The sequence below is a fragment of the Triticum aestivum genome, chromosome 2B (genome assembly GCF_018294505.1).
Source record: "Triticum aestivum cultivar Chinese Spring chromosome 2B, IWGSC CS RefSeq v2.1, whole genome shotgun sequence".
Taxonomy (NCBI): Eukaryota; Viridiplantae; Streptophyta; class Magnoliopsida; order Poales; family Poaceae; genus Triticum; species Triticum aestivum.
In genome coordinates, this window is record NC_057798.1 from 187,028,850 (window position 1) to 187,045,335 (window position 16,486).

A 16,486-nucleotide genomic window follows, 5' to 3' on the forward strand; every position below is an offset into this window, starting at 1 on the left:
TGAACAGTAGACGGTGGAGGGGTGCCCGTGGAGGGGTGGTTGAACAGTAGCCGGTGGAGTAGCACGCGGTGGAGGCTGGATGAACAGGAGCCCGTGGAGGCTGGAGGAGGTCGACGGTAGCCCGTGGAGGCTGGAGGAGGTCGACGGTGGAGATGAACAGTATCCCGTGGAGTCCCGTTTTGCGGTACGCCACACCCCTCCTGATGAACAGGACCCCCGTTTCGACCGTAGCACTCCAACACAAGTCCGTTTCGTCCGTTTTGCGGTACGCCACACCCCTCCTGATCAACAGGACCCCCGTTTCGACCGTAGGAGGTCCGTTTCCTCCGTTTTGCGGTACGCCAGGCCCCTCCCGATCAACAGGACCCCGTTTCGAACGTGGCCGTTCGTACACAAGGCCGTTTTCGCCGTTGTGCGGTACGCCAAGCCTCGTTTCCATCGCCTGTTTCGTCCAAGCTGGTTGGCTCCCACGCGTTCCGTTGCCTCCCGATGAACACGACGCATTCCGTTGCCTCCCGATGAACACGAGCATTTCGTTGCCTCCCCATGAACATGACGCATTCCGTTGCCTCCCCATGAACACGAGCCCTCGCCGTACGTATGTGCGACTAGGCGTTCGAGACCCCGCCCGTATGTACACATACGTGGCCGTATTTTCTTTCTTGCACCCTGGCCGTTGTACGTACGTGTACATGCTACGTGCGCGCCTCTACTATGACACGTGCACGCCTCTACAACGACACGTGCGTGCCTCTACATCAACCAGTATATATGCACGTACACGTTCGCGACCAGAATGACAACGCTACGTATGCTTCGACCAGGTGGGTCCCGACTGTCAGGCAGTTCCTTGCGTGCGAAAATGTAGCTGGTAGGTCCCACCAGTCAGAGGGGCGAATCATTTTTTTTGCCCGGACGCACTTCCTTTGCATGTGAAGATGTAGCTGGTGGGTCCCAGCAGTTAGGGGGGCGGATCGTTTTTTTTGCCCGGACGCACTTCCTTGCGTGCGAAGATGTAGCTGGTGGGTCCCAGCAGTCAGGGGGGCGAATCGTTTTTTTTGCTTGGACGCACTTCCTTGCGTGTGAAGATGTAGCTGGTGGGTCCCAGCAATCAGGGGAAACTTTTTTTCGTGAAATACAGTGGCCCGTCCGGTAGGTCCCCGCTGTCAGGTGGAAGAATCATTATTTTCCGCGTAATAAGGAGGCACTTCCTTGCTGCGGCCGTGGACCCAGCTGTCAGCCTCTCCACGTACAGTCCATGTCCGATGGAAGTCATTCCTTGACCACATTGACCACGCCGCGCCGAGAGCACCACGGCGGTGGATGACGGCGAGGCCTAGGAAGGGGACGACTCAGAGCCGGGGAAGACGCAGCAGTGGATGCCCACGCGAAGAGGAGTACGAGGGTTCACTGGTTCGGCTGCGGTGTGAGGCTGCTGTCGCCGTAGATTAACAGGGGGTGTGGGTGAGTAGAGGGATGGCCTGGCCAGCGGTGGGAGTAGTAGGGGGCGGTGAGGCCTCCGCGGCATCACAGCCGGCCACGGGAGGCAGGAGCACGCGGCACGACCGACGCTAGTTTGGGCGGCTGGAGCAAGAAGACCAGAGGTTGAAGAAGCACTACAACCATTGGATGAACATCGTACGGTAACAGAAGCTAGAATCGTTCATATTGACTAAGTTGACAAAGCCCTCCATCCCCGTCAAATTGGTAGGCCCACAAGTCAGCCACCCAGTATGCTGGGTTCTAGCTGGCAGGGGAGTATTCATTTTTTTTGTGCGTAATAAGGAGGCACCTCCTTGCGTGCGAAGATAGCTGGTGGGTCCGACAAGTCAGCGGGGGGCACATTTTTTCGCGAAATACAGAGGCCTTTCCGGTGGGTCCCATATGTCAGGTGGAGGAATCATTATTTTGCGCGTAATAAGGAGGCATATCCTTGTGTGCGGCCGTGGACCCAGCTGTCAGCCTCTCCACGCACAGTCTACTTCCGATGGTGCCGTTCGTTGACCACGTTGACCACGCCGCGCCGAGCGCATCCAAGGTGGTGGACGACGGCGAGGCCCCGGACAGCAACGAGCCGGAGAAGGGAAAACGCGGGAGTAGAGTCGCAGACGGAGAGGTGTACGAGGGTTAACTGGTTCTAGTGCGGTGTGGTTCGGCAGTCGGTGGAGAAGAACAGGAGGTGTGGAGGGTTGGAGGGATGGCCTGGCCAACGGTGGAGTAGCGCTTCATAGCGAAGCGTGCTAAGCAGAGCTGCTAGCAGCAGGAGGCGGGAGGTGGTCCAGGCGGCGCTGGAGGAAGAAGACCAGAAATTGAAGATGGATGTCGGTTGTTGGATGTAAATCCAACGGCTAACATGTCAGAATCATTTGTTGACTAAATTTACAATGACTTGTGTTGGCTTCGACCTATTGGCCCAGATTTCAGCCTCCAAAAATATGGCACGTATTCAACCCATTTTTTCAGAATTTACAGTCTTTTTTTGCGCGGTAGAATTTACAGTCAATTTGATCTTTTTTTTGAATTACAGCCATTAGCTGGGCTGGGTGATCAATTAATGTAGCTTTCATGCGGCCCATTTATTTTATTTCCTAAAAAATTACAGGCCATTTGCACTTTATCTAGATACACGATTTTGCTGGGCTGATTCTAATTATAATGTTGGGTTGGGCCAACAATGTTATCAAAAAATAAGAAAGGGCTGAGCATTTTGTTATAAATATATTTAAATAATAAGTGATATTATTACATTCATCCTTAAATCTTACCAAGCTTTTGTACACAATCACTAGGATTTTTGTGCCAAAACAATCCAGGATTTTATTTGTTAAGAAATTATTTTTATAAGTTAATAAGATGTGGGATATTGTTTTCTTACATATGTAAGTATCTGTTAAATATATGATGACAATAAAAATAATATATAATAACATATAAAATAATTTAAATATATATAATATAGTTAAAAGGGAAACATAAGTTGTACTTGGCGTTCCTATTCTTATACAGAAAAATAGAACAGACCTCTGCGTTTTCTTCAAAAAAATACATAAATTGGGCTGCCAAAAATAAAACCTCGGATGGGAGGTCCATAGGCCGGTTGATACATGACGGCCCTAAGAAAATACAAACCGGCCCTGCCATCCGAGGCCGTGGGCTGCGCATGTTAAAAATGAAAGCCTAGACGGGGCAGCCCAAAACCACGTCCAATACTTGCCAAAACTCCGTCCCTCGTTATCTCTGTGTTTCGCACACTCAACATTGTGTGGGCATTTTGACTGTGCATCATATGAAGCTGTGCTATGCATGAATGTTGATCAGCATGATGTTAACTAGCTGGTAGTTCCATTTTCGACCACGAATAAAACTTCCAACATGATGTTAACCCTGTTTGAAAAGGCCATGTTAATATAAATGCTCTACCTCTAAAAGTTGCACTTTCTTATCTGAAACTGAACTTGTTGTTTCTTATCTGAAACTGAAACTTACAGTTTCTTCTCGTCTGCACTTTTATACTCCTATGAAACTACATTTTTAAGTGCTAAAAATAGATCTCTAGAATTCATAAAATTCTTCATATGCTCAATACTGCAAATCTGAAATTCAAAAGACATTCATATCTGAAAGTACTCTCAAAATACACAACACAAAACACAATTCACAACCTGCAAATACTGACAACCCTAAGCTCCTCTTGACAATTCACAACCTGCCCGACTATTGGGCTGGGGGCAGTCCCCTCCTATTCCTCGGCGGCAGACAGCCGCCCCGTGAGACAATGTGAACGACGAGGGAGACGATGGCTAAGAAGCGTCGTCGGGCCAACTGCTTTTCTCCTCTTGCAGTTGGGTTCGGTCGGCGAAGACTCCACCGGCTCGCTCTGGCAGGACACCCTCACAAACGGCACCCTGTAGATGCTTGATCCTTCAATCTCTGGTGGATGCTCCATCTGGGATCGATACTCCCACCACCGCTCCCTCAAGATTGGGTTCGGTGAATCTGTTTGCTCCATGGCCCAGAGGAGCAGCTCTATGTACTCCGGCGCGACTCCCTCCGGGAGTATCGCCGCCTTTTCGCTCTATTGCAGATATTTGGCCATGGATGTCGCCGTCACCGCTAGTTGGTCCTTATTGTCAAACCAAGACTGTATCTCCAACATCCTAGCTAGCTTCACAGGGTCGCCGTCTGCGATCCTCACGTATCGGTTGTACTCCTCCATCGATCTACTTCTCCATAGCACCTTCACTCGCTGGCGGTGGTTTTTGAATGGAAGAGGAGAGGAGCGGCGCTGGTTTTGGATTAGAACGGGAGAGGAGTGATGCTGGTTTTGGACTGGAACAGGAGAGGAGGGGCGGTGGTTTTGAAATGGAAGAGGAGAGGAGCGGCGCTGGATTTAGATTGGAACAGGAGAGGAGCGGCGGTGGTTTAAGAGGAGAAGAGCGGAAGAGCGGCGCTAGTCTTGGAAGTATTTTTTTGTTGTTTTGCGTATTTTGGGTCAAAGTTTGACCACGTACTGTATGTGACAAGCAAAATGTGAATGCATCTCACCAAAAATTGTATCGTTTGGTTCGTATCTGAATGTACTTTCAAATTATATTATTTTTGCAACGTATAACATATATTTTATGTGCGAAAATCATGGTCAATTATGACCCAGAATAAAAGGGAGACTAGTTAATGTGGGGCCGCTTTCTTAATTGAAGGTTAAATTGATTTTGATTTTGATCCAGTCACAGCGCGCCGGCCCTCTCGCCCAATCCTAAATCGTTGCCGCACGCTCCTCTCCCTCTTCTCCATTGCAAAACCACCTCCTCTCTTCTCCATCATCTCCATTCCAAAACCAGCGTCTCGCCTCTCCCTCTTCGGATCTTCTCCATTGCAAAACGACCTCCTCTCCTCTCCATCATCTCCATTCCAAAACCACCTCCTCTCCTCTCCGTCATCTCCATTCCAAAACCACTGTCTCGCCTCTCCCTCTTCTGATCTTCTCTCCATTGCAAAACCACCTCCTCTCCTCTCCATCATCTCCATTCCTAAACCACCTCCTCTCCTCTCCCTCTTCTCTATTGCAAGACTACCGTCTCTCCTCCCATCTTCCAAAGCTAGCACCGGACCACTCAGAACGACATCTATGGAGAGGATGCAGCAGCGAATCAGGCAGATCGCCGGCGGCGACCAGGCAAAGTTAGCCAGGTTGAAGGAAATCCTTAGTTGGTTTGACAATGAGTGGGAGATTTCGAGGATGGTGCGGGCCATGTGGCAATGTATGCGAAAGAGCGAGACGGCGGCGATGAGGGCGACGATGTACATGTACTCCTCGGCGGCAGTCACGCCGCAGTCCTCCGAGTTCATCGATTATCTCCTATGGGCGATGGAGCAGACAGATTCTCCCGAGGCGACAGTTAGGCGGAGGTGGTGGGCGTACAGGTCGAAGGTCGAGCACCCAGAGGATAACGATTCGATCGAGTATGGTGTGCCATTCGTGAGGGTGCAGAGCCAGCCGGAGCCACAGGAGTATTCGTTCTCCCACCTCAAGAGGAGGCCGGATGGCGCGATGTCGCTTCCCCGATGTTCTCCATGGTTCCCTCAACGCTCACCTCGTTTGAACGGCAGTGGTAGGGTTTAAGGTAAGCTTCGCACTAACCTAATCTTCCACCTGCTCATGCTTACAATCAATGTGACAGCTAATGAAAATCATGCTTACAATCAGTCTCCGAGTACTACGCCAATCACCCTAAAATAGCTCTGGACCTTTGGGTCAAAGTTGTGACAGAGTGTACAAATAAAGAAAAATAGATTGGTGCTTCTTTCAGAAAAGAGTACTCCCTAGAAAACTGCCAATATAAGCTACTAGTATTTGGTTAGAGGATTTGCTGCCGAGAAAGATCCGTCCATAGAGAGCCCACACATCCCACTGGTTGTGGTGGATGCCAATGCGTGCATGCAGCATGGTTGGTGTCGGTAATTTTTACTTGGCACACCTCGCACTCTGCATATATGCCGGTTCCATACGTACATTTGTGCAGTTCCACCAAAATGCAGCTGAATAACCCTGTTTGCACAGATAATGAAAAAGCGTGATTACATTATAGTGGCACTAGTTGATGAAACACACAAAATAAATAGAAGAAAATATTGTGATAGTATCATAGTATGCCATGCTGCGAGGGCGAGATGGGCCCTGCGATGCCTCATACGGTACGCCTCATACTGGATATCGTCCCAAGTCTCCCAGATACACCTTCTGTCAGTGATGAACATCAGTGTACAGCAGTAGTATAAGGAGGCGCCTTGAGACATTCATATCTCTATTTTTGTACATATGACCTCAAATTAAGCACCCCAGTTTGCAGAAACGCTTAAACATTAACAATGGGACTAGTTGATGAAACATACTTTAACAAAGAGAAGAACTTTCTTTATCTACATTGGAAATGAAATGATAGAGATGACACTCGCTCTATTTTAACTGTATTATTACTTCATTTTATCAGTGACACTAGGGTCGAGCAGGTGGCAAATGAGGTGTACCGTGCGTCGCAAGGTTGGAGGCCGGGGGTGCTTAGACTGGGATGCTGAAGCTGGCTCTTTCAGTCACCAACATGGATGATTCAATTCATGGGACCTTTTGGTACAGATCACCTAAAATGAAGCAATGTCCCGTGAGCTAGCAGCTTCTTCTTCAAATTTTTTTTAAGAAAAGGGCTCCAGCCTTGGTTCCATTTCCATCACAAAATGAAACCCACAGAGCTTCTTCTTCATTAGTTGCAATAAAATTGAGCAACATCAAGGTTGGTTGTGAAGCTCCTGGAATGCTCAACTATAATTTGGATATCATTTGTGCAGTTCAACTAAGATCGAGCGTGAAATGTACATCTCTGATTGCACAAAAAAGGTGGAAAGGAGGGTGACTAACAAGTGATGAAACATGCATCAGATGAAAAGAAGCATGTTCCTTATCTGAATGGCAATCCTACAAGGACAATAGCAATTTCTAAAGCAGTGGCATTGCTAGATATTAGTGTGGGCATTAGGATTAACTATGCCAACCATTAAATACGACATTACTTTGGCCACGGGAGAGTAGGCGGACCAGGACAGTTGCATTTCTAACAAAAAGAACCAACTTATCTTAATGGGAAATTTTAGAAGGACATGTAAAGAAGTGCCATTGATTCATATTACTGGAGGCATTACATTGAAAACAACATTGGTTTAACGTGTCCTTACTTTTAACAGTGCGACTGCTAGATTTTACCAGTGGCATTACATAAGAGTGGCTCGGGGCAACAAACATCAGAACAGGATATCTGGGTTGGTCCCATTTTTGTTCGGTATAGCCACCTTATACTATGTGAGACTAGCAAATCTAGTGCTGGACTTACTCTGTTGACTTGTCCCCTAGTCCCCACTTTCTTTCCTTTTTCAACCAATAGGTCGGGTTTATATTGAGTTTGTACCGTGTTTCCCTTTATTTCCCTATTAGACCTAGAGACCAGTTGGATAGCCAGTCTCTTCTACTTTTCGCCCCCATTATTTCCTCTTTCGACCAAGTCCTAGATTCAGGTAACAAATCCTCCCCCACCCCCACCCCCTTTCTTCCTTGTTTGAACCAAGTAGTACTAGATTCGAGTGGATGAACTAGTTTTACCTCTTAAACGTAAAAAAATTAGGTGGTTTTCGAACAGCCGATCGATCCTATCTATGAGGGGGCCTGAAAAATAGTAAAAGTTACAAATGCAGCGACGTCAGGAGCTCGGGAAGTAGAGCAAGGCCGGTTTCGAAGGAAGTTATACCTGATGGTCGCCGGGATGTCGCTAGGTGGGCAGCGGGAGGCCGGATCTGCCCACACTACGGCAGCGAGGAAGAAGGGGTCGGAGGCCCTCCCTCGCCAGCGGTGCTTGGGAGAGAATGGCAAGGCAGGATGATTGGGACGCGCCCAGCAGTGGGTAAGAGCCGTCATCGAGGACGACCGCGTGGACGTTGCACCTTCTCACCTTCCCCGGCAGAGAGGATCCGGCTGGATCTGTGACCAGCGGTGAGCAGAGAGAGAGAGAGAGTGTGTGGCCACCGCTGTCGTGTTTAGATCTGGAGAGGCCGAGACAGTGTGAAGAGAGCAACACTAGCAAGCAAGCGCGGAGGCTCCTGCCTATATAGTGGAGTAGTACTTAGTTTTCTTTTGTCTACCGGAGCCGGCTTGACCTCGTCAATGACTGTCGAGAAGTCTTCATGCACGTGGCCTGGAGGCGCAGTTGTCGTCATTTTGATCTGAAGCGACGGATTATAACATATAACACGAAAAAATGCCACACGACAAGAAATCATAACCTCACTGCCCAAAGGAGACAACATGAATCCCGACGGACAAACTAGACGAGGAACTAAGCTCAAATTAAAGATAAACTCGTAGAAAAGGGGTCCGTCGATAGATGTCCTAATTAACATAGCCGACTTGACCTAGATGGCAGCCCAGTAGTCACTGTTCGTGCATGTTCCCCCAATGACTAGCCCAACTCAGTTGACGCTGTTTAACCCTCGCAGTGATCCGAAGCACATGACACATAATTTTGTGAGATGACAAGAAACCTTTTTTTAGATTTCTCACCACAACTACAGCCATGTACAACCCAGCCTGCACTATATGTAGACGATAGCCAATCTAGGCGTGTCTGCTAGAGTCTGGTCACATGCATGGACGAACTGATCTTCCATGTCTTGCAGGGATCGTCCAGGCACCAACGTACTACAACACTTCTCTAGTACTATCGCTCGTCTCACTCTTCTATTAAGTCACCCGATTTGCGGGGCCGGGGAGTGTGCCTATGGTCGGTTATCAATTGTCGTCCCACATGTGTGTGCGAACACAATATGATGCGCGTTCCATTCGGAGAGCAGCGTGCCAGACCGACCGACCGTCTGGGGTGCGACGCGAACGCGACGGGCGTGCTGTATACTCCGTACATGTGTACCGCCATTTTCTAGACGCTTTGCTCCATGGCGCGGGTGCAATCCATGGATACAAAATTAGGCTGCTGCAAACGTAGGGCTGTGTGATTTGACAGCGAGTTACTGCTGGACAGGTGGGGCCCCGTGATTTGACTTGCCATTATCATTTTAACTGCGGCGCTACGACCGCGTGAGTCTCCCGATTCCTGACCACCTCCATACAGGTGCCTCTCCCAATGCTCCACCATGTAGTAGTAGAGGCTGGCTCTTGCATGAGAGCCCACTTCTCCACTTTTTCCTTGCCTCTCTTTCCTCCACATATGCAAAAATGCCTTGTAAAGCGCACTATTGTACTTACTTGCTCCTACAGGTGCTTAAGCTTGCCACATAGGCATAAAGTCTGATGTGGCAAGGCAATCAAGAAGACAGAGACTAGTTTGGTGACCCAAGGAAGAAACGGTGCTAAGCGCGTGTACCTAGGTGAAAAGACAATTTTGAGTCTATAGCTAATTAAATGAAGCAAACTTAGCAACACCATTTCATTGGAAGAGGTCACTCCTTGGCAAATGCAATAAATACTAGTACTCCCTGTGTCCCATTATATAAGAACGTTTTTGACACTACACTAGCTAGTGTCAAAAACGTTCTTATATTATGGGACGGAGGGAGTACGAAGAAAGAGATAGAGAGGAGTAAAAAAATACACTTATAGCCAACCTTATAGCCAACCTTGTTGTAGTATGAGTGACTAAGTGATGACTATGTATGACATGCCAACATCAGATAGCCTAACGCACCGTGTTAAATCTCCAAGGGCGCGACCACGCGAGCGACGCGACGGTCGTGGTAGGCGCGACCATGATACGGGCTGCTGGCAGCCCTTGGATCTGAGATCAAACGGTCGCATGCTAAGTTGCTGAAAATTTTAAGAATAACCCTCCAGGATAGGATATTCACCCATAGGTCTAGAATCACGCCATGCAACCGTTCGATCTCAGATCCAAGGGCTCTCGGAAGCCCGTATCATGGGAGAATGGAAAGCCACTACCCTGCCGTTCGCACGCTGGCAGTTCGCTCCTACTCTTTCCCGCACGTCCTTTAATACTACGGCGGTTCGCTCCTAGTCGTCCCGTCCATTCACATTACGGCAGTTCCACTAATCCTAACCCTCCTCCCAAATCCATGGCGTCCCAAATCTCCCCGATCGGCGGTGAGTACAAGGTTAGAACCATCACCGGCGATGAGTTCGACGTCATCTACACCCGTACTTCCGCGACGGTGAAAGGATGCCTTTCTCGCTTCAGACGCATGTTCGAAAACTCACATGATGAGTGGGTCGCTGGGCTAGATGTTGAGTACACCACAGTCGTGGGACGAGAGAAGGATCTAAAGGACGAAGAGAGGAAGAAGCCCGCCGTGATCCAGGTTTGCGTACATAACGTTTGCTTGGTCTACCACATATGCCATGCCGACGTTGAGTGCCAGGATTTTAAGAACTTCCTCGAGGACAAAACAGTCAAATTCGTTACTGTAGACTTTAAGAACGACAAAGAAGTCCTGCGTCGGATAGGCCTCGTTGTAGGCAACCCCTTCGACCTCCAGAAGAATCGGCTGGTGCCCTCTCGTCAGCCCTCAATGCTGACCCTGGCAGGAGCCATGGTTCATCCTTCGTACCGCAAACTGGAGAAACCTCATTACACGTTTCATCGTCATGCATGGCAGCGGAATGTACTAGATATAGACCACATCCACTACGCTGCAATGGATGGCTACCTTTGTTTCAATATCTACAAGGGTTGGATGAAGAGCAACAGCCAAGTTGGCGGTTCAAGCAAAGAAGTATCGGCCAAGAGGAAGAGGGACAAGGACGAAGTCGAGGACGTGGACGAGGACTCCGAGTAAGGTGGCAGTGTCGTTGCTCATGGCGGTTCTAAACTTCTAATGCAGTGTCTACCGGATTAGATGCATAGTTTAATTTCAGGTGTGCTTAGTTTAATTTGAGGGGTGTGTTGTGCTGAGCCCCCAGCAGAACTATGTTATGTTTCTTCTCGTTACTTTAACTCTTCAGTATGTACATACTAGTACTAGTATTTCTTTAATAGAATTTAGCACCCCAATTAAGCACGTACTAGCTTTTTTAATAGTACTATATGCATAATTTGGCGACGAGCGCTCTCTATATGTACCACCTTTTTTAAAATTTCAATTTTTGCTCCATGGCGCAATCCATCGATAGTGGAGTACTACTGTACAAAAGTATACATTTTTAAAAGGCTAGCGTACTGTTCATCACATATATATATAGCCAGTTAAATTCTCAACCTAGAACGACGTGCATGCCATGTAGTAAACCGATCCGGAGGAAGTATAGTAAAAATGAGGTGATTTTACCCAGCGATCGGCGGGGGAGCATGGCCTGTCATGCGGTCCCACGTGTCATGATGTACCAAGGCGATGCGCGTGTCCCTCTTGAGGCAGAAGCAATACTAGTACGTGGTTTGAGATGATGTCGAACCGAAGTGTGAAATAATGGTTGCTTCGTCCGTCTGGGAAGGTGCGGCATTGTGATTTGACGTCTCATTGCTCATTACTAACACTGGGCCGGTACGAGTGGGGTGCGTCCCCCCTGCTGTTCTGCACTGTTATTTGGTGCTTGACACGTCGACCCGGTTGCACATGAGATGACCCCCACATCCTTTGTCAAAATAAACAACACCCCGATCAATGCATTTCACTCTTCCGTGCAACGGACGGGCACCTTACTTGCTCCTACAGGTGCTTAAGCTTGCCACATAGGCATAAAGTCTGATGTGGCAAGTTAATCAAGAAGAGAGAGACTAGTTTGGTGACCCAAGGAAGAAACGGTGCTAAGCGCGTGTACCTAGGTGAAAAGACAATTTTGAGTCTATAGCTAATTAAATGAAGCAAACTTAGCAACACCATTTCATTGGAAGAGGTCACTCCTTGGCAAATGCAATAAATACTAGTACTCCCTGTGTCCCATAATATAAGAACGTTTTTGGCACTACACTAGTGTCAAAAACGTTCTTATATTATGGGACGGAGGGAGTACGAAGAAAGAGATAGAGAGGAGTAAAAAAATACACTTATAGCCAACCTTATAGCCAACCTTGTTGTAGTATGAGTGACTAAGTGATGACTATGTATGACATGCCAACATCAGATAGCCTAACGCACCGTGTTAAATCTCCAAGGGCGCGACCGCGCGAGCGACGCGACGGTCGTGGTAGGCGCGACCATGATACGGGCTGCTGGCAGCCCTTGGATCTGAGATCAAACGGTCGCATGCTAAGTTGCTGAAAATTTGCAGAATAACCCTCCAGGATAGGATATTCACCCATTGGTCTAGAATCACGCCATGCAACCGTTCGATCTCCGATCCAAGGGCTCTCGGAAGCCCGTATCATGGGAGAATGGAAAGCCACTACCCTGCCGTTCGCACGCTGGCAGTTCGCTCCTACTCGTCCCCGCACGTCCTTTAATACTACGGCGGTTCGCTCCTAGTCGTCCCGTCCATTCACATTACGGCAGTTCCACTAATCCTAACCCTCCTCCCAAATCCATGGCGTCCCAAATCTCCCCGATCGGCGGTGAGTACAAGGTTAGAACCATCACCGGCGATGAGTTCGACGTCATCTACACCCGTTCTTCCGCGACGGTGAAAGGATGCCTTTCTCGCTTCAGACGCATGTTCGAAGACTCACATGATGAGTGGGTCGCCGGGCTAGATGTTGAGTACACCACAGTCGTGGGACGAGAGAAGGATCTAAAGGACGAAGAGAGGAAGAAGCCCGCCGTGATCCAGGTTTGCGTGCATGACTTATGCTTGGTCTACCACATATGCCATGCCGACGTTGAGTGCCAGGATTTTAAGGACTTCCTCGAGAGCAACCTAGTCAAATTCGTTACTGTAGACTTTGGTAACGACAAAGAAGTCCTGCGTCGGATAGGCCTCGTTGTAGGCAACACCTTCGACCTCCAAAAGAATCGGCTGGTGTCCTCTCGTCAGCCTTCAATGCTGACCCTGGCAGGAGCCATGGTTCATCCTTCGTACGGTAAACTGGAGAAACCTCCATACACGTTTCATCGTCATGCATGGCAGCGGAATGTACTAGATATAGACCACATCCAGTACGCTGCAATGGATGGCTACCTTTGTTTCAATATCTACAAGGGTTGGATGAAGAGCAACAGCCAAGTTGGCGGTTCAAGCAAAGAAGTATCGGCCAAGAGGAAGAGGGACAAGGACGAAGTCGAGGACGTGGACGAGGACTCCGAGTAAGGTGGCAGTGTCGTTGCTCATGGTGGTTCTAATGCAGTGTCTACCGGAATAGTTGCAAAGTTTAATTTCAGGTGTGCTTAATTTAATTTGAGGGGTGTGTTGTGCTGAGCCCCCAGCAGAACTATGTTATGTTTCTTCTTGTTACTTTAACTCTTCAGTAAGTACATACTAGTATTTCTTACATTTCATCTTTTAGTTGGTATAGTACTACCACTCGTTTATTCACATTATATACGTACAATATATATGGCCAACATCATATAGCCAGCAGTTTAGTTGTCAAAGAATTTCAGGGTGCTTAGTTTTGTCAAAGAATTCCAGGGTGCTTAGTTTTATTTGAGGGGTGGGTTGTGCTGGACACCATTATTGTGACTAGCCTTTTTAATAGTACTATATGCATAATTTGGCGACGAGCGCTCTCTATATGTACCACCTTTTTTTTAATTTCAAGTTTTGCTCCATGGCGCAATCCATCGATACTACTGCTGTACAAAAGTATACATTTTTTAAAAGGCTAGAGGGCGGGGCAGTCTAGCTTGGTCGGTTTCACGAGAGGCGAGGGCCTTTGTGATTTGACGGCTCATTACTGCTGGAAGGCGGGGCCTTGTGATTTGACTGCTCGTATAAATGCGCCGACGACCTGATCGAGGAGGAGCAAAGAACCGTGCGGTATACTCAAGTTTTCCACTGGAGTAGTACTGCGACGGAGGAGCACGAAACACGGCAGCCCAGTGCCATATGGCGATAAAAATGATCTAATTTGCTAGTCATCTCATTGTTAGCATTGTTCTATTCATTCCCTCAAAAAACAAAAACCATTGTTCTATTCATGCCTCGCAGAGAACGTGACACGTGCGGCGAAACACCCGAAGCAAAAGATGAAACACAGCAGCAAAAGAAGAAGGAAGATTATCACCCCAAATGATCTAATTCGCCGCGGAGTCGTAACTGCTTCTTCATCGCCTCCACGACCTCCATCTCCTTGCGCGTCTCCTCCGCCATCTTCTTCATTCTGTCCATGACGCGGGATTTCTCGACGCGAGCCTTCATCATCTGTTCCACGGCCGCATTACGTACCTTGACAGCAGCCGGGTGCTCGATGCGGAGCTTCGCCAACTCCTCCTTCTGTTCCATGACGAGGGCCTGCAGCATCTTCATCGAGGAACTACTATTCTCATGCAGCTTCTTCCAGCCGGCGTTCTTCTCCTTCAACAGGTCGATCTCGTGGCAGAGCTTCGCCTTGTCCTCCTGAAGTCGCAGGATTTCGCCGGTCGCCTTCTTCTCCGAGGCAATGCTCTTCTTCAGCAGCATCACCAAGCCGGCGGTCAACTCCCCCTGCTGATTGAGCTCAGCGGGCATGTCGTCGAGGCTCTCCTTCAGCAACTCCGTCAAGCCTTGGATGAACTCCTTCTGCTTATTGAGGTGCTTATTGAGCTGATCGGGCATGCCGTCGAGGGATAACGACTCCAGCTCCGCCGGCTCGGCATGTTCGCCTCCGCGGCTAGGGCGCTCCTGGGAGCCATCGCCTGCCCGTGAGAGATCTTTCGAGGTCTCTGCGTGGCGGCGAGCCCTCTTTTTTTTCCGCAGCCTTGGTTGCCGCTCCCTTGTTACGAGTAGTTCTCGACCTAGAGCTCTGCTCACCGGCCATGGCAACGACGGACGAAGAAGAAGCACTTATGAGGAGGAAAGGTAGAGTAATTTTCGGTTAGGTAGTTCCCCTTTTTATAACCTAAGTACTAGCACTAGTAGTACTAATACCTGCATAGTGGGAACACGTTCAGGTTTGGTACGTAGTACTAGTAGGTGTGAGCAGGCTTTCGAATGTGATGGGAACAAGGTAAAGATTAATTGATGGTTTTGGTTTCGAGGCCCGAAACGGCTCCCGATGAGTTTAGTGGAACATAAATTTCAAGTAGACTACACTGCTCAAATGCGTAAATATTATGTTACTGTCAAAAATTGGCACAAAATACGAAGGAGACCAATGGAAGTACTACTAGCAACCCACGATTTAACTACTCGCATGCGCGCAGTGGAGTAATAATGTCTTTCTTCCGCCCTCACGTCCACTCAATTTGCATGCGCTGTATTAATTGACCATCAATGAAGTGAACGACTTTACACGCGTCAAATTATCACATGGGGTGGATCTTGGTACAAAATTGCGTCCGCCCGTGTACCCGCGTGTGCGTGCGAGGGAATGAGTGCGTGCGTGGCGTGCGTGCACATCTTCGCTTCGTGCATGTACCGCCAGTATGGCTCAGGGAGGACGAGTACATTCTTCTGGAACCAGCAGCACGTCACTGTGATCAATCCACGCAAGGAGGTCGCGACAACGCCTCCACATGTGCCACGTGGCTTCATGAACTGTAAGAGAGACACTGTGTAGCGTGCCATTGGTATTCTAATTTACGTGTTTTGCACATACTCGAAGTACTAGTAATTTACACGTGCATTGCACGCATCAGATTTTGCAACCAAATTATGAATAAATACCACACTATAGCATGTAAGCTCTTAGTCATATATGCGTGATGTAGCCCTTCGTTTAATTCTTATAGTTCATCTCATTCAAAATCAAATTAGTTTTTATAAAAAAGCTAAGAACGCGTGAATAGGAAAAACATGGGATTATAGTGGAATGTCGTATTGAATCCTACAGGATTGTACGAGTGTTTGATTGTGCATAGAAAAAACGCAGAATTCTTTCAAAGAGGTTTGAGTGGATGGGATGTTTCCTATGAAATCTAGTGCAAATGAATCATATGGAAAAATTCCTATGGTTTACAATCCTACGAATCAAACAACCAAGATAGGAAAAATTCCTAATGATTAGAATCCTCCAAAATTCCTTTGAGAATCCTTTGAATCAAAGAAGCCCTTAATCTATTTTATGATTCATGGAATTGTGCGTTGTAAAGCATAAAGTAAAAACAAATAATGGCAATTCAACTAGAAAAAAAGTTTGGGCAGTTATGATACGGAAGATTCTAGAACAAAAGAGAACCACTGTTGTTTTGAGGTTTGTGCATTATGCTTAAGTTCAACCATGGAGTCTGCTAGATTGTACATGTGGCAAAATCCGGTGGGGGGCTAGAAGATGGTGCGAGGGGCCGAGTGGAGGGAGACTATGAAGGAATGCACAAGTGCGAGATCGATATTTAGAGAGAGGGGGCGAACACGTGCGCTGTTGCACGCAGTGGCGGAGCCATGAAAAATAAATGAGCTAGGGGGCCAAGC